The sequence below is a fragment of the Rhinolophus sinicus genome, chromosome 13 (genome assembly GCF_057876585.1).
Source record: "Rhinolophus sinicus isolate RSI-liver-muscle chromosome 13, RSI-T2T, whole genome shotgun sequence".
In the NCBI taxonomy this organism is placed as follows: domain Eukaryota; kingdom Metazoa; phylum Chordata; class Mammalia; order Chiroptera; family Rhinolophidae; genus Rhinolophus; species Rhinolophus sinicus.
The window spans coordinates 4771885-4791556 of NC_142513.1; the positions used below are offsets into that span (position 1 = coordinate 4771885).

General features: G+C 47.0%; 1 pseudogene; it reads left to right on the top strand.

The window, feature by feature from the left end:
- The first annotated feature begins 205 nt into the window (after positions 1 to 205).
- On the top strand, positions 206 to 944 carry LOC109444605 (tRNA-splicing ligase complex subunit RTRAF pseudogene; annotated as a pseudogene).
- Positions 945 to 19672: the final 18728 nt, after the last annotated feature.

Consider the following 19672-nt stretch of genomic DNA (forward strand, 5'->3'; position numbering starts at 1 on the left):
CCACAGTCAGCATGAGAAGGGACTCTCTTCCTTCCCAAGTCCAGGGAACTTGCCCGCTGGCAGGGTCAACGGTACTCTGCTTCCCTCTCATCTAAACAAAAAAACCCAGAAGGCCATCTCGCTGCCATTGCCCGCTGCCCGCACCTCCTGGCCTCTCTTCTCCCGGCCAAAGTCCGTGGGCCCAGAGCGAGAAGCAGTGGGAATGATGTCCCAAGGCAAGCCAACTGCCCTCGACTACCACAACCTGCTGGCTTTAACTAGAAAGACAAACCAGAATTTAGACACTTTATTGTGTGGCCTGAACACCAGAAAATCAGACACTACAAGGCTGAAGACAGAGGTAATTTAAGAAACATCCACAGCAGTGACTGGCCAAGTTCTTTGAAAAGTATCTCAGAGATGGTAATTGTCCTTTCAAGATTCAAGGCCAACAAGAAGCAACTGACTGGCTTCCTAGTTTGCATGTTAGACTTGAATATGGAGATAACGCTGAAAAATACCAGGACTTGGTACCTGATGATACAAAAAATGCTGACCGTGCAGCTAACAATGCAGAGCGGTAGATCCACCTGCACGTAAAGAATCCTGATTTTACGGCTGGTGTCATGGCTTTGCCTAACCTTCAGATTCAGCGCCATGCTGACTACCTGGCGATGCTTAAGGCAATTCGCATTTTGGTCCAGGAGCGCCTGATGCAGGATGCGGGAGCTAAAGCAAATCACACCAAAGAGGACTTGCCTGTTGTTTTAGACAAGCATGCTCTTGGTTTTGATACAGGAGACACAATTCTTAATGAAGCTGCTGTAATTCTGCGACTGCTGGACACAGAAGAGCTCAGAGAGCTAGTGACAGGAGTGAATGAAGCCACCGTCTCTGTTCAGGCAGTCACAGCCGATCCAAAGACGGACCACCAACTGGGGAAAGTCGGAAGACGAACATGTTAGGATTTCAGCCTTTCACCTACTTGGTGCAAGTGGGAACCATGCACGCTCTGGCATGAGTTTGGAAATCAAATGTCACATTTTCAACGGAAGAATCCCAGAAAATTGACTGTGTTCTAGACATTTATCAGCATTGCTTTTTCCTTAACAAAGTTTGAAAAAGTGGGAAAAAATAAAAATTTTAAAAAATATTAATAAATTTAAAAAGCAAGAAGATAGTTGAGTGCAGGTTTGCTGGAGCCAACTCACTTTGGAAGAATCCAAGGAACAAGAAATCAAAAAAATTAATAATAATTTCCCTTCTCCAGCCAGCTTGAAATAGTCCTACGTGGACCACGCCAAAATCTGGAAGACTCTGGAAACCAGAAGAGGAGGCTCTATCTGCCTCAGGCCCCAACTCATCCCAGAAATCTCACTCTGCAAACTTTCTCAAATCCCAGACCTAAAGAGAGGCAGTGAAGGGCAGCGGTTAGGAAGCTTTGGAGAAAGAAACAGGCTTGAGGGCCAGGGCCAGCCCCACAGCTTGTAAACAACGCGCCCTGGCACAAGCCACCTGACCTCCCTGTGCCTCAATTTCCTCTTCTGTGAAAGAGGCCTTTGGGAGGATGCTGGGTAATAGGTAATACACTTAGCCCAGTGCCCAGCACATGGCAAGTGCTTCATAAACCGCCAGTATTGACAACAATTATTAAAATCTCTGCTTCCGAAGCTTCCAGGGCTCCTTTCCCTTGAGAACTTCTCTGCTTCCACTGTCCCTTTGGCTGTAGACTTGTTCCAAATCTAGTTCAAGAGCTACCATTTGTAAGAAGTACAATTTGCTACTGGTGGTGGGATTTGGCCTTTTACTTTTCTGAGTTTTTACCCTCTTCCTCTTTTTCTTTAAATAAAAAAAAAAGAAAGTCCTTTTATTTTCTAAGAAGAGAGAATTCATGGCAAGGAGAAAATAAACAGAGACACCGTCTGGCCTCCAAACTGTGGCGGTTAGGGCTGTCCCCCCCCCCCAGCCCCCGAGAGAGGAGGTGTGGGTGGAACCTGGCATGGCTATGGCTTGGGGTGCGTGCAGAAGGGGCAAAGGACACAGGTCAAGGCACAGGTGCCCCGACTGCCTCAGGTTCTTCACTCCTAACCACCCCGCTGACCTTCACCGGGTGGTGACATAGCCTGCGAGAGCCTGCCACTACACGCTGGGGACACTACAGGCTGGCAGCATGTCCCCAGCTCATCTCCCGAGCTGCACCTGCCTAGGCCTCCCACTGTGATTGGTTCAGGGCAACGCAGTCCTGAGCCAATCAGCACATGGCATTCCCCTGGCCACAGGCATTGGTCAGAGGTGGTCCAATCAGCATCAAGCTCGGGGCTTTTGTTCCAAGGTGGAAGACACTTCTTTCTCTCCCTACCCCCTCCTTCTGAAGATCACATACTTAGTAAGAATAATAAAGGTAGGATTCAGCTCTAAGTCCATCTACCTCCAAAGCCCACATGAACTCCAGCGCCCACACCACCATCACAATTATAGTTGGTACAGACATACTTTGGGACCCAGACAAAACACACCCCAAAATGATAGCAGTGATTGTATTAACTTGGCAGGATAACGGGTAATTGGTGTGTGTCTGTTTTTCTATGTAGTTTCAAAGAAATAGTCCAATAACAAAAAAACACAGTTGAAAGCAATTGGAGACTTGACAAATGTCTCTTGAAAATGCCCAAGGAAGGAACATTGATCATGAGCAAAATTCTTTGAGGTCCTTTTTACTATCTCATCCCTCCCAATGCTGTTCTCTCTTGGGATTTTCTCGGATCTATTGGGAAGGAGAAGCCATCTTTCCCTTGAGACTGCAAAAAAGCTCTAAGAACTGCTGAAGGCCATCTTGTAGAGATTAGAAAGCAGAAAAGAGAGTGAAAACTCAAGAAGTGAGAGAGCAAGTTGGTGACATCACTCAGGCCCAGGGAACCAGATGTGCCTAACAGTGGATCTACTTCCAACAAACTACCATTTTTGTTTAAGCCGGTTTGAACTGGGTTTTAGCTAAGAATCAAGAAAATAACCCAGTGGGAAATATCAGGGTTATCCTTAGCCAGCTGTGATTTTTTAAAAAAGGCATGAATTTTCATGTTGATTTTTTTTCCCCCTAGTCACATATAAAATGTGATTTAACCAGTTTATAACAAAACCACTTTTTTTTTTTTTTAAGGTAGACACTCTTCCTTTCTTTGGAACAACTGGCTTTGGAGCTCTTTCCTGAAAGCCTGAGGCTTGAAGTGTTCAGAAACCAACTCTGCTGCAGGATTGTCCCCAAGCTCCACATCTCAGGGTCTCTCCTGCCTCAGTTTCTCCACCTGCAACAGAGGTCCTGATCCCGAAGAAAGATGGTGCAACCCAAGGCTTGGGAAGTCTCCTGAAACCTAATTAATTAAAGCATGGAGCAAGCTGCAGATGAAAGCAGCTTGAAGAACTCTCCAACAATCCTAATAAAGAATTTCCCCTTCAATTACAGGATAATTTTCTTCTCACGGCATTTGCAGCCAGAACCAGGCAGTTTCCTGGGCCGCTTTCCATGTGGCTGGACCAGTCTTTCTGGAATCCCTGCATTTTTTTTTTTCTATAAGAGACTCAGAGGAAAGCAGTGGGAATGATGAAAAGAAGGAAGAGAGGGCGTACATTTTAGAAATGGCTAATTTTATGGGATTTGAGAGGCTGCTGGAAACAGACAGAAACAACTGGAAACAATGCGAATCACTCCAGCTGATAGGTTTCCTGCAGGCCCTGATGGAGAATCATGTCCTTCATGTCTATGCTGCTCCTCTCCCCTCTCCGTCATTCTAGATGACACCAAGATCCTTGCCCCCACATGGCCTTCCCTGTGTCGGAAATGCTTTTCCTCCTCCCAACACACATGCCTCACCAGGTTAACCAGGCTAATTCCTTCTACTTCAGATTTCAGCTAGTGAGTCCTTCAGCCCTGCCCTGCCCTGCCCAAAATATTTCAGGTTCCCCCATCCTATACATTCATAGCACCCCATATTTCTTTATAGCACAAAGCACATTCGTAATTAATTACTTTCATTAGTCATTTCTTATCTCTGTCCCCTGCTTGCCTTAAGCCCCATGAGGACAACCTGCTGCTGTATCTCCAGGCCTTGGCACATGGCAAATGGCTGGTAGATACTTGAAAAGGCAAATCTTGAAAAGAATGTGTTAAGTATCTAGTACAGATCAGCAAACTTTTCCTTAAAGGGCCAGATAGTAAATATTTTAGGTTTTACTGACTAAGAAGCAACATGGAGGCTGTTATGTAGGTTCTTATATACTCATTTTAAATGTAACCATTGAAAAATATAAAAGAGAGAGAGAGAGAGGAGGAGGAGGAAAAGAAGGAGGAAGAGGAGAAGGAGAAGGAGAAGAAAAAGAGAGAGGAGAGAGGTAAGAGCTGTAAACAGGCAGCTGGCCAGATTTGGCCTGTTGGATGTAGTTTGCTGACCGTAATTAAGTAGAGGCTAGGGCTTCTACTGGTTTGGGGGTGTGGCAGAGACTGCTGTTTGTTCCTTAGTGTCACCATTCTCCTACTCTGCATGAACAGAACCCCTGCACTTCAGGTGGACTCATGGTCCCTTGGAATAAAGACTCCGTTTCTCAGCCTCCCTTGCAGCTAGGCATGGCCATGTGACTAAGTCTACCCAATGAGATGCAAGTGGAAGCCCAGTGTGGAAGCTTCCGAGAATCTTCCTCAAAAGGCAGCTAGCACATAGCCTCTCCCCAGTTTTTTCTTTGTCCCTTTCTCTTTCCTGGTGATTGGAATGTGGGTGTGATGGCTAGAGCTCCAGAAGCCATCCTGACCATGAGTTCTCTTCAGAAATGAAAACCTATGTAGTGGAGCAAAAATACAGAACGACTGACTCCATGGAGAGGAGTGTTGGCCACACCAGACCTGGATGGATCTCCTTTCTGCTGAACTTTTTTTTTTTTTTTTTAATTAAAGTTTACTGGGGTGACAATGGTTAGTAAAGTTACATAGGTTTCAGGTGTACAATTCTATAATATATCATCCATAAAACACATTGTGTGTTCACCATCCAGAGCCAATTCTCTTTCCATCACCATATATTTGACGCCCTTTACCCTCATCTACCACTAAACTGTTGTCTGTGCCTATGAGTTTTTGCTGACCTTTCAAGCATGTAAGAGAAACAAACACTTCTCTTGCTGAAATCTCTGTGTTGGGGGCTTTACATTCTTAGTAGCTCATTCTCATCATAACAATATGGGGGAGATGAAAGAAGGTTACCAAAGTGAGTAAGAAATAGTCCCTTCTCCCAGGTCGGCCGGGTGGCTCAGGTGGTTGGAGCGCTGTGCTCCTAACGCGAAGGTCGCTGGTTCAATTCCCACATGGGCCAGTGAGCTGTGCCCTCTACAGCTAAGATTGTGAACAATGGCTCTCCCTGGAGCTGGGCTGCTGTGAGCAGCCCGAGGTTGGCGTGAGCTGCCGTGGGCTGCTGTGTGCTGCCATGAGCGGGCTGGCAACAATGGTGACTGGTCAGCAGCCAGCATGAGTGGCTGGCAGCCATTGTGAGTGGCCAGCAGCCGGCGAGAGCTGTCGTGAGCTGCTGTGAGTGGCCGACCGGCGACCGGCTGCCTCAGCTGGGGGGAGTGCAAGGCTCATAACACCAGCATGGGCCAGGGAGCTGTGTTCTACACAACTAGACTGAGAAACAACGGCTTGAACGGGAGTCGGGGGGAGGAGGCAGAAGAAGGGGGAAAACCAAAAAAGAAACATTCCCTTCTTCCTTCATAGCCTAACGATGAGAAGACAGACAGGCACCTAGCTCTAACCCAGTGGCCCAAACTACCATAAGTGCCCAGGACAAGTTACTGGGTTAGTTCTCAGAGAACTGGAAAGGCTTCATGGAGGCAGAAATCAGGCAGGAGGGTCCCTATGTGTCAGATGGTTTAATGCAAAAGTCATACACCAGAGGCTCATGAACCAAATATGACCTGCAGATTTGCTTAGGGGGGTGGACCATGCAATGAAAAGCTGCCAAAAATAAAATAAAAATACAATGAACATTCATATACCCTCACTTAGATTCACCTCTTGATACCACTTTCTCACACTTTCTCTCTCCCTATATACATATGACCGATGTACATGTCTGTCTCGTAAGGACATCTTACGTAACCACAATTCAGTTTTCACAACTTAGTGTGAAATATTATATACATAATACATGTATTAGCGTGATACTAGCACATTATACTAGTGGTGTGATTATATTATCACACCAACATAATAGTACACATACTCTTACCTAATACACATACAATCCACATCCCCATGTCCCCTGCTGTCCCAATAATGTCCTTTGTAGTCATTTGCCTGGCACTTAGCTGTCATATCTCTTCAGTCCTTTTTCATTTGCAACTATTTGCTGTCATATTTGTTTTTGTCTTTTATGATATGGACATTTTTGAAGAGTCCAGGTTAGTTTTCTGTAGAAAGTCTCTTAATTTTGATTTGTGGGTTTTGGTTTTTCTGTTTGGTTTTACTGTGAATTGATGGCAACCTCTAAATGTCTGACATTTACCTTAAAATCTGGAGGTCTGCTGTCAGTGAGAAGTCGAGAGGGCATGTCTGGATTAAAGGGGCAGTGGCCCCTTGGGACAGAGCATGGGCTTTCCTAGGAACCCCAGAAGCCCCCTGCCCCCCTTTTCTTTTCCCCAGCCCCTCTGTACCCATGTCTGGTACTTGCAAATCCTGCTTTAAAGAAACAGGATTTGGCTTGTAAACACATATGCAAAGACCCTGGAAGGTCCAGGGGGTCCCATCCTCCTGGAGGAGGGTGTCCAAACCTCAAGGTGGCTGGTGATTTGGCTGGAGGTGAAGGAGCTGGTATCAGGTCCACCTACAGAATTGGCAGGGCCCAGTGCAAAATAAAAATGTGGGGTTCCTCACTCAAGAGCTGTTAAGAACTTCCACCATGCCAACCATCACCAGATGCATGAGTCCCGCTCACGAAGTGGTAAGTTTGCTTCATCACTTAGCTTCCTAGTAGTCCTGAGTCCGCCTCTGCTGCCAAACAGGGGCCCAGATGACGAACTTGAATTAGACTTTTGAATACTTACCTTCCGCTCACTGATAACCCATGTGGATAAATGTTAGCACTCTTTGTTGGCTATGTCATGGTGTATTATTTTCAAATCAAATGGCTCTCAACAATTGATTTCAGGTGTGGAGACATATATAATGAGACCTCACGAAAAATAAAAAAACCCGTCTAATAAAGATATATAAGGAATGATGTTAAAAAAAAAAAAAAAGGCCAGACAGCAACCGCAGAGCATTCCGCCCAGCGTGGGGCCTTCTGATTGGGAAGCCTGTCCACGAAGCTAGCCTGGGTGGTCAGATCATAAATGGCCTTAAAAAGCAGGCCAAGAAGTCTGGATCTCAGTCACCGATCTGGGGGTAGGGTACTTCCACTGAAGAATTTGTAAGCAGGAGCGTTCCAAGCTCAGGAGGGCACTGCAGAAAAATCACTTTGAAGGAGTCGATGACAAAGCTTCGTCTCTGCAAACCACCCGTGAAACGCCCCATCAAGGCACAGTCAGGAAATGAGCCCAGCCCGGCCACGGCCGCAGAAGACAGACCAGCTGCCAATGGGGAGTCCCGAGGAGCCCCGAGGGGACAGCTCCTCCTCCTTGGTGCTCAGTGGCAGAAATCAGAGGGAAGCTGCTGTGTGTCCCACACACAGTGAGAATAGGGACCCCCCGAGCCCACAGCCCAGAGAGAGGACTGGGGCCCAGCGAGAGACGGGAAGGCACCTGCCAGGCTCACCGTGCCGTGAGGATGTAAGGTGTCTGTTTTCCAAACGTTTCCCAAACTTCAGTCATTCCAGTCCCCTTCACAATGCCACCTACACTTTACTGGCTTCCTATTTTTCTTTTAAAGTGAGTTCCTTTAGAGACTTCAACATATTTCGAAAGGAAAGTTTATATCACTGCTGTTAACCAGTATCATTTGCCATTCCTGGTGGCTAAGAACAAAATAAAAACAACAAAAACCAAATATTACTAAATCCTAGCTAGAGAAGCAGTGCCTATTGAGGGGTCTAAGTTGGAGGCCCTTTCTCTTTGTTAAAAATAACAATAAGTGAACAAAGAAAGAGGGCAGCAAATGTTAGACAGGTGTGAGGACAGACCCCAAACGGAAACTTGCCCTTCTACGTAATCAGAAGGATTGCAAAGGGTTTGAAAATGAAAATACCTGTCTCTTTCAAGGAAACGTAATGGCACTTAGTACCATGCCGGCATACCACCTAACACGACCTCGGACGGATTCGGTGGTATCTGACACACACGCTGAGAAATAAGAATCAAGGTCGGTTCTCAAAGTGGAACTTAGTAGAAATGCAAGTTGTCAGGCTCTGCCGGTGAGTGGTGAGCAGTCTGTGTTTTCACAAGCCCTCCAGGGGAGTCTGATGTAGACTCAAGTTCGAGACCCACTGCTCTCCACCCTAACAGACAGCAATGACATAGCCTGTCATGGATCTGGGACGAGCCCTCACCAGGCAAGAAGGGAGCCCTATTTGTGCCTGGGTAGCTGTATCTACAAAGCAGAAGAAAAAAGTAAGCAGCTCCATCTCCGAGGGCTACCTGGATGACACGTCAGGGGCTCACTCAGCACCTGCTTGGAGACACCGAGAAAGCTTTTCATAAATCGTCGCTACCGCATGTTAGCAATAATAGGACCAGAATGAGCGGGCTGCCAAGCAGGAGAGGTTCCTTCTCTACAGACCTCTGTATTGTTCGATCTGGTAACAATAACATTTGAAAATGTATTCCTTTTGAAATTTTAGAAAAACTTAGCAAAATAAAAATATTATTTGAAAGAAAATAACAAATAAAATAGTATATATATGATCATTTCTATTCAAATGTTATATATGCTGTTTGCGTGTGTATACTGTGTGTTTGCACAGAAAAATCTCTGTAAATATTTACGTTTAAATGGAAACAGTGGTTACACTGGAATCTCTGGATAGCTGTTTCTTCTTGATATTCTTCTAAATTGTCTGATACAGTCTTTGACTTTTGTTTTCCTTTTGCTTACAAAGGCATGCACTTTCGTTATTACTTGGTTATGGGGGAGTTGACCCCAGGGGACACTTGGCAGTGCCTGGAGACATTTTTGGCTGCCCTAACCGGGGGAAGGGGGCAGTACTACTGGCATCTCATGGGTGGAGGCCTGGGAGGCTACTAAACATCCTACTGTGCCCAGGACGGCCCTGCAGCAAAGGAGTATCTGGGCCGAGACGTCCATGGGGCTGTTTCCATTTTGAAGCCCCACAGCTGCTCTTCCCTGGGCAGAGTGGGCCCCACTAGTTCGTATCACGTTGGCAACACTGTGAGCTGAAAGCCACCCTCTTTCCACAGATGAGGAAAGTGAGGCACAGAGAGTTACAGGCTTTGTCCAGGCCCAGCCGTTCTGCTCCCACCCCATCCCGACCCTCAGGAAGTGTGCCCTGCAAAGGACCCTGAACCCCTCAACAGCGGGTACAGAACTCCAGCACCCCAGCCCAGGTGTCCCCAGCCCCTCACGGGGGCTCCCTGGTGTCCACGCCTGCTTTTAAAGAACAAGCCTTTGAAGTGGACTGGGCAAGGCCTTAACCCCACGCACCCCGATTCACAAATATTCCCCCAGCTCCAACCCCACATACTCCTAGGTTATCAGTTGAGAAAGGCCGGTGACGCAGCCAGCGGCCACCTCTGAGTTGTTTGGGGCTTAAGTCTCTTAAAGACAAAAAGTGTCTCCTGCCTCAGTTCTTATTAAATGTAAGTGATTTGTTCTTCTTCTTTGCTCCATTGTCCTTCAAACACCAGGACCCGGCCATTGACATCAAAATTGAAACGCGGAGATCCCCCAAGAAACCCAGTCCCACACCCCCACCCCCACGTCAGCTGCCCCTTTCAACCATCCTGTAAAACATCACTGTGGCTTTTAGCAAGGACTTCGACAGGTTGGGTTTCTCCTAAGTGACCCCCCCCCAAAAAAAATAAAAACCCTGTCCCGCCCCCAGCCTATCCAGGACAAGCTGCCAAGTTTCCCTAAAGACACTACAGCTTTCCCGAGAGACAGGCTGGACCCAAGTTTCCTTGTGCGTGGCCATTTCAGGGTAACTGCTGGTGCCAAGAGCGTGGTCTGTGCAGAACCCACCTGATTGGCAGCAGTAAACAGCCTCCGCCTGGGGAGTTTTAGGAACAATAAAAGGAGGGAAGACAGGATGAGACTCGAGTGTCTCTGGGCTCAATGTGGAAATAATCATTTCTAAGAAAAACAAATTAAAAATTTAAAGGAGCTTCCTGCTGTATGACTTAAGATCTGGTCTGACTGGAATTACATCAAAAGGCATAAAATATAAACATTTCACAGAGTGTCTCTCTCAGTCTGTGTCCCACCCACCCTCACTCCACACACACACAACACACACACACACACACACACACACACACACACACACTCACGGCCATAGATTGATCAAATGTCAACACTGAAAGAGAACTTCAAAGTCACGGGGGTCAACCCCCCCTTTGGCGTGAGAGGGAAACAGTCCAGAATGGGTGGTCACAGGTGGGCAAGGGACTTGCACCCAAAAGTACAGCTAGTTACTTACAGGCAGGCGTAAGGTCAGAGACCAACAGCAAATGTGTCCTCAGCCAGACACGTGGTCTATACTTTGCACTGACGACTCCTTCCCTCCCCCCACAGCCCCATGAAACAAGTATTATCCTCAGCCCCGTGACATACATGAGAAGACCAGACAGAGGGGCCAAACAACCAACCTATCGTGTTTCCCTGAAAATAAGACCTAACCGGAAAACAAGCCCTTGCATGATTTTTCAGGATGACATCCCCTGAAAATAAGCCCTAATGTGTCTTTTGGAGCAAAACTTAATATAAGACTTGGTCTTATTTTCGGGGAAACGCGGTAAGAACGCTGCTCTTTCTTGCTCTGCACACTGTGGGAGGCAGAATTATGGCTCCCAAAGATGTCCCATCCTAAGGCCCAAAATCTGTGAATATGTCATCTTACATAACAAAAGGGACTTTGCAGGTGTGATTAAGTTAGGGGTTTTGAGATGGTGATTATCCAGGATTATCCCCAGTGGACCCAATGTAATCACAAGGGTCCTTATCACAGGGAGGCAGGAGGGTCAGGGACAGAAAGAGATTTGAAGATGCTACACTGCTGGCTTTGAAGATGAGACAAAGGGCCACAGGGCAAGGAATGCAGAAAAATGAGGGAAAGGGCATGAAACAAGCTTGTCCCTGGAGCCTCCAGAAGGAACACACCAGCCGACACCCTCATCTTAGCCTAGTGAGACCCATTTCAGTCTTCTGACCTCAGAACTGTAAGATACTAAATTCGTGTTGTTTTAAGCCACTAGTTAGTGGCAATTTGTTACAGCAGCAAGAGGAAACTAACACCCCCCCACTGGGCTCAGGCTCTGAGGCTCACAGACCAGGGTTTCCATCCTGCCTCTTGGACATCCTAGCTGTGGGACGTGCTCCTGGATAAATCACCGGTTTCCTTGTCCGTAAAATGCTACAGGGAAAGAAGTTTGTCACGGTGGTGCCGGGCCTGGAGGAAGCCAGCAGCCTTTGAGTTGCACTATTTTTCCGCATCATGGTGACCATGAGGACCAGGAAGGTCTTGTTCACGACCATGTGCCCAGCACCGAGAGTGGGGTCTGCACACAGCAGGTGCCCAATTAATCAACTTGAATGAACAGGGAGTCAAGAATTTGGGAATCTTGATGTTTCTGGAAACCAGTATAAATCTGCAGGTAGCTCAAGTGTGGGGCCACCGCCATTGAGTTGATCACCATAATTTTGTCACATGGGACGTCCTTTTCAAGGACAGGGCAGGCAAGGGGGAACTTCTGACCATGTCCCACCCTCCTGAACAGAACAGCCAATGGTGTCTGGCCAGTGGATGTGAAGCCCACTTCCCTCACCACTCACAGCTTCCCAAGCAGGCCCCGCTCTCTCGTCTCTGCCCCTTTGTGCTGGCTGCTTTCTGCCTGGGGTGCCTCTCTCCAGCACCAACCCCTGCACCTGCTGCACACACCTGCATCCCAGCAGCTTTCCCACAGGTGGGGACACCTCTGCTGAGTTCCTGGTCATCTCCCCAATGCCTCCATTCAACCCTGTCTCCTATCCCTGTCCTCTGGGCAGTGTCTTACCCCTCTCCCCGTATCTAGAAAATATAAAGATTCATGGGTCCCCCAATACCCAGATATAACCTCTAGGAACAAAAGTAGGAGGAGGGAAGGGGGAAGGGAGGACTGTTTACTGAGCATCCCTCTGTCCCTGGACACTGGGCCAAACAACTGGCCAGCTGCCCATCAGCCATCGTGACAGTCAAATAGCGCACCCAAACATTTCTAGTGCTCCCTGAGATAAGGTATGGCTGCTCTAGAACAAAGGTGTCAAGAGTCCCTGTGGAACTGAGAGAAGAAGGAGCATGCCGCGTGGATGAGGACCCTTCTAACTGCCTCCTCACAAGAACAATCCTTCTGAATTCTGGGATCAATTCTGTCCTTGCTGTCATGTGAATGCTTACCAATCCCATCCACAGAGAAATGCCAGGGATCCTGGATGGTAATTCAGAGCTGGCCACCCAGTCCACAAACCCCACCCCCAGAATTTAACGACTTGAATAAATTGCTCTGGTCCACAAACTCCCAAATCAGGGACTCCTGGGGTATAATAAGAAGCACATGGAATTTATTGTCAGGAGACCTTGTTCAACCCGCTTCTCTCATCGGCAAGGTAGGCAGCCTTGAGCTGGCCACTGAGCTGCTCAGTCTGTTTCTTACTCTGCTGACAGCCTCTAATACTCATGGGAGGGGGGGCTCGCAAGGTGTTTGGTGCTGTTCTACGCGAGTTTCAGGTATTAACTCCTTTGTCATCCTAACAGCCATCTTATTATCCCCATTACACAGCTGAGAAAATCGAGGCACAAAAAAGTTAAAAGGACGAGCAACTGGGAGAACAGAGCACAAACAGGCGGCCCCTGAGCCTGGGCCCTAATCACCTGGAGTCCAGGTGACCCCAGAATTAGCAGAAGAACAGGCATTAAAATGCTTTCGCAAAGGGGGGTCGCTTGCTGTTCTGTAGAAAACTAAGAGAGAGGAACAAAACCTTTTCCAATCCAACTGGGAGGCGCACTCATGCAGATGAGGGGTGGAGTCGAAGGGACAACAGAGCCCGGAGATGACTGTGGCCCTATGGCATCACTCAGTCCGGCGTTCAGCAAATGTTTATTGTGCGGCTGTTCGGTGCCAGGCGGAGGAGTTAAGTCGGGAAGTCATGGCAAGCCTTACATGGGCTCAGCCAAGCCTGGGGACAAAGGAAGATCCATAATGTGGCAGGAAAATGATGGCAGCAGGGACCGAGGGCAAAGCCCAGTGCTGAATGTCAGGCCCCACTGAACGGCTACGACCAGGGGTGAGAATATCTCAGTCCTTGCCAGGGCCTCCTCCAGGCCACCTAACTAACCCCACTGTGCAGGGTTTGGACCACAAAGGACACTCTTGAACCTTGCTCCTCAAAGCATGGTCTACCTACCTGCAGCATCACAACACCGGGGAGCTGGTTGGAAATGCAGATTCCAGGGCGCCCCCAGACCTGCTGAACCAGACGCTTGATTTTAACAAGGTCTCCCACTTAGTGACGTTCCCTTACAGCTGAGCAGCGAGGCTGGAGGGCACGTCATCTCACCTGTTCTCAGGCTCTTTGCAGCCTTCAAACTGGAATAGTTTCTGTTGGTGGGTGGAGTGGGGACATATTAAAATCACAAAAGAAGGGCATCTGTAAAACTATCTGCCAGGAGGGTTTTATAAACTCGGTTATCTGGGCTTCCATCAGCATGCATAACCAGCCTTTTTATCTGGTTTTACAGCCCTACCTGGGCCGGCAGAATCCCGCCCCACTCCACACCCCAAAGTCCCCAGCCAAAACCTTCTTCTGTCCATTTCAAACTCACTTTCCCCTCCCAGACAGGAAGGAGGCAAATGGCAGGGTGAGGCCAGAAGAATGCCTAGGGCCCAGATTTACCCTAAAAATCATTCCAGAGCACACACAGAGCTAAAACCATACGGCTACGAAAGAGTCAACCCACCAAGTGAGCTGGCCATCGATAGAGGTTCAGTTTAAAACTTGTTAAAAATCCATATGATCCAATGTGATGCAGCCATTACCATGACACTGAGGATTATGTTAATATCCCAGCAAGTTACACGCCATTTTTTTCAAACAAGCACATAAACAGAAAGTAGAATGTTGAGTTAATTAACAGATTCACTTTAATCGCACCCTTATTACAATAAGTAATTCACACATACATATATATATGTATCTGTGTGTATGTGTGTGTGTGTGTATGTGTGTATGTGTATATATATATATATATATATATATATATATATTTTTTTTTAATCTCACTACAATGCTATGAAGTTGGAGCATTATCTCTACAGAGGAAGCAGGCTTTGCAATAGCAAATATTTTGCCCAAAGTCACCAAAAAGAATGAGCACTTCTATTTATATGTTATCTATAAAGTAAAAAATAAATTTGGACTTCCTAATATTTTAATTTTTAAAATTGCCACATGGAATCGTAGCTATTTGGCTGTTGTGACCTATAAAAACGGTAATTGCTTATGGTTTGACCTAATACATGGATGTAATTTGTAAATGATGTATAACTTCTAATAATACAATTATAAATGAAAATACCATGTATTGTTAAGTTGCACACATATATTGGAGCAAATGGTCAAAACTACTGCCCCAGCGGAGTGCACAGCGTGCCGGGTCTCTGGGTGGGTGGGGACCTAGGGCATGCGCCCTTGGTGGGGTGGAGAGGGGGGGAAGTGCTTACCAGCTCTAGTTCTGAGCCATTAAGACCCAAAATGTTAAGTAGAGCGTTGGGATCACTTGAAGGGTTAACAGTGGCATTTGGGAAACTTCAGCTTTGTAAATCCAGGTTTCCATGGATACCCTAAAGTGAGGACATCATCATAGGAATAACAGCTGCAATCTTTTGCAGGCAAACCCACCAGCAGGCGCCGCCCTGAGTGTGCACTGTGTCTATCCTCTGACTCTTCCCGACGACCTGGTGAGGAGGGCACCCTTGCTATAACCCTCACTACGAGAAGCAAAGGGCCCGGGGCACCAGGTGGTGCCTGGTGGAACCAGCCTGGCTGGAACCAGCTTTGAGCCATTACTGCACGTTGCCAGCATCTGCCTCCCCGCAACTTTCCCCTCCTTCCAGAATCGGCACCACACAGAAGCCTGGCTTGACAGCGAATGGCGTCATCGTCGATTCTGAATAAACCACCCAATTGGGCCCTAGACTCTCTGAGGCCAACGCCATGCGATTTGTATTCAACTCAAGCACCCGCCATTGTGAAGCCGCTGAAGGAGCCTTTTTGGCTCAGCCTAAAACGCGCAACATCGACAATAAATCTCCATCTACCTCCATCCGTGGGCTGTGCCTCACATAATAGCCACGTCAGGCTTAAATGAACGCAGGATCCAAAACATGCAGGTGAAACATCCTACCTTTGCATCCAGCCGATATCCGTCCACAGGCTGCGGGACGACCTCCGGCCCGAACGTTCATCCCAACATCCTTGGTAGGAACCAAAGGGTGGAAAGAACCAAAACGCCGTGGAATAAATTATGACTCACCCACGCACGTCTTTAAAAGAACAAGCCAGAATTGTCTGTACTCACCTGGCCCCTTCAACAAGATGCACAGGTGACGCCCCGAACAACACAGGTGTGACCGGCACAGGCCCACTACGCGGAGCCCTTCGTATCCTTGCGTTTCACAGCCGCAGATTCGACCAACTGAAGCGGCTCCGAAAAGCAACTGAATTCCCAGCTGAAAACAGTTTTCCGTTGGCGTTTGGTTGAATCCACGTATTGGAAGGGCTGACTGTCCAGTCAAAAGTTCTGTGTGGATTTTTGACTACCGCAGGGGTCTGCACCCCTACGGCCTATGTTGTTCAAAAGTCAACTGTACTGAAAAGTATGGGGGCGGGAAAGGAGGCCTGAGGATGGGAAGTGGAGAACAGCATGGTCCAGGATGGAAGGTATGACCTCGGGAGCCAGAATGCCTGAGTTTGAATTCAGCTTGGCTGCTTACTGTGTGACCTTGGGCAAGTTACTTAACCTCTCTGCGCCTTTATTTCCTTCTCTGTAAAATGTGAGGATTAAATGAGTTATGTGTAAAAGGCTTAGAAGAGTGTCTGCATGAGACACATCACAAGGGTCATAGCGGTGTTAGACGGCATTACTATTAATATAAAACAAGAGTTCCTCTGTGCTTTTACATCTTACAATCCCATGAATTGCTTTCCCAGTCATTTTCTTAGGACTTTAATAACAGCTTCGATGGGGAAGTTGCCGTGTATGTTGTGCTGGTGCTTTACACACAGGCAGCAGGATGGTGTGTGAAGAGCAAGGCCCTGGCATGCGACGTGGCTTCGAGCTGTCCCCACACTGTGTGTCCCTGTGCAGGTCAGTCTCCTCTGGGAGCTGCAGCATCCCCATTCATCAAACGTTGATGATCATGATGGTGCCAGTGACCCCCAAACCACATAAGCCACGTACGTCAAGCTCTCTCAGCACAGTGCCTGGTACATCGATGGTCTAAAAACCGTGAGTTATCATCACCGCAGCTCACATTCTCGACAACTCTGCGAGCCATGTCAACTATCCTCTCCAGTGCTCCTTTTCTTCATCCATGGAATCATTTTTCCTTGAGATCTTTGAAACCCTGGCTCTGCCACTTAAAAGTTGTGTGACCTGGGAACGGTTACTAAACTCATCGGAGCCTCAGTCTGCCTACCTGTAAAATGGGAATATGAAGGTACCTAGCCCTAGGATGACTGGGAGGATTAATTGAGGGAATGAATGTAAAATGTTGAGCACAATACAATATAATACATGTCCAATAAATGGTGAGCATCATGACTATTTCTAATCTTCACGAATACCATGTAGGGGACCCATTATAATGGGCCCCATTACATAACCTGAGAAAGCTGAAATCAAAGAGGTTAGCTATATATGCCTTAGATCACTCAGGTAACAAGCAGGAAATGTCTTGTTACTTCTAATTGTTTCCTGTGTTTTTGCCGTGTTTTCCCATCTACTATATCTTGTAAACTTTGGTGTTGGTACCAGGTAGGTATGAATTTGCTCCATTCCTCAGAGCTATGGATGGATGCGATGCCCTCTGAGCCTGGCAAACCCAAGTTTGAATCCTAGCTGTGCCAAGCTAAAAATTCCCACTGGAATGTAAGCTCCATGCAGATCTGGGCCTTGTCTGTTTTCTTCATGGTTCTCTTCCTAGGAATCACTTTGTCTGGGTTCTAAGTCAGTGCATATAAAAAGAACTGGGTGTGGTCAGAATTACTCTTGAAAATTTCATTAATCATGCACCAACTACCGTAAACAGGGTTTGTGTATACAGCCTGTACGGGATAAGGTAGGATGGGACAATGGGTGGGAAGTAAATGGAGTCCCTTCCTTCTGGATAAGGCATGGATAAGGTGTAGGAAAGAGGGTGTATACAAGCGTACACACAGAAATGCAAGACCTGCCACCAGGCATTCCTTTCCTCTTCAGAATATAGAGAGTTTGCTGAAATTAAACGCATTTCATGGAATTATCCTAGTGTTAAAATGTTGGTGCAAATATGAAGATAAGGGAGCAGAGGGGGCGACAGAGCAGCAAGACAGAAATCATTTTCTATGTGTATATTTCTAAAATTACCTGAGCCCTAAGAAATACAGCGCCCAGTGTTCCCCTCCTGAGAATTTCACCAACATTTTCTCCAGCCATCGGATTCCACGAGGTTCGATCCTAGGTCTGGGCTTCAGCTCGGCGCTGGCAGGAAAGCCCATGGGCCATTCACGGGGTGGAGCAGAATGGTTCTGAGCTGAGCAACCTGAGGAGCCACATGAGAGTGGCAGATTGGGACCAGGCATGCCTCCTAAATGACTCAAGTGGATGGCAGTGGGGTCTGGGGCTCTGTGGCGACAGGTGTGCCCCATCGTCCATGGCAGTCCAGCCGATGCATCAAGCAGGGAAGCTGGCCAGGTAAGGTGCACCTTGCACGACTTGTTGCCCATTTTCCCTGACTCGAGAACACTGCTGACCTATCCCTGATAGCAGACCATTTCAGAGGCCCAGCACCATCGCAGATCTGTTATCTGGCCCCGCCTAGGATTTGGGCAGCCAATGAATGATTATTTTACTTAAGTCATTCAGACCTGGGCTGCAGTCACTTATCATGGCTGACATGTAGACAGCGTGTAGAATATTATGTAAAGCTGTGATATGGGCACGCACATCCTGTCCACGCTCCAGCCTGCAGTACGTGCTAAGCTACCCAGGAGCTTTCTAGGTACCCAGAGAAGCAAACTGGGTCATCAGCAGAACACCACGTTCCTATTAGCAAAACCCACCATCCCAGGCTGATCCAACTGCCCAGCAATGCACAATATTCCCCTTTCATAAACGCACCCTTCAAAATAGTGTTATCCTTCATCTGATTCGACTCTGCCTTGTACCTCAAAGTGCCTTTTTTGAGGCAAGTAACATTTGGCAGCTTTAACAAAGCAAAGAAAAAAGGTTGGCTGCCATTGGTGAGGAATGTACCTTTTTTATGAGCTCCAAAAATGCTTGAGAGAAAAAAAGAAAAACAATGGTCAGGTTGTTAGGGGTACAGAGGTGGGATGAGGGAGTGGCTTGTTTGTTTAAAATGCAAGTTCCGTTTATATTGTAGGAAGACGTAATGACCAGTTTCTTTAGTCAATAACTTATTTCTAAAGCATTCTTAATGCATCCGCAAGAGAACTCAGGAGTCCCCAACCATCTGAATCACTCTTCCCTCCCCACCACCCCCAATAAATTTGCAGTACTTGGAAAACTAGAAACGAGAGAAATCTACTTCTTTTGATAACTCATTCAAATATGAATGGTAGCACCCTGGAAAAGAACCCAAACCTCACTCCAGTTTTTATTTTTGAGGGCAACAATGTTTTACACAGAATGCCCTCTTCCCTTGAGGAAAACATATATTTTGAAAAGGCTTTTTTTTTTTTAACAAAGAAACTCTGCTCCAAATGTATTTAAATTGATATGACATTCTATTTCCCTTCTTGCATCAAATGCAGGCCTAGAATTATGTCACGGGTACTTCTACAGACCAATGACAACAACAGGATAAGAAAACTGTTGACAAGAAGGAATAAGGGAAGAAAGGTAACTTTAGAGAGTAAAGTGGAGAAACCTGGCAAATACAACCTCAGTCAGGTGACAGAGTTTAACATCAACAGTGGTTAAGTCCTGTTGAGAGTATGGACCCTTGATGTGATGTAATGAGAAGACTCATCACCTTGGGTTCGTTCTTCCTTCCCCAATCCGTAGCGCAAGTCTAGTTGTGAGAAACCTTGAGATAAATCCCAAGTGAGGGACATTCTACAAAAGAGATGACCAGGACTCCTTCAAACTGTCAAGGTCATCAAAACCAAAGAAAGTCTGAGAAACTGTCACAGCCAAAAGGAGCCTAAGGAGACATGACGACTAAATGTAATGAGGTGACCTAGGTGGGACCTGGATCAGAAAAAGGACGTTAGGAAAAAACTAAGCAA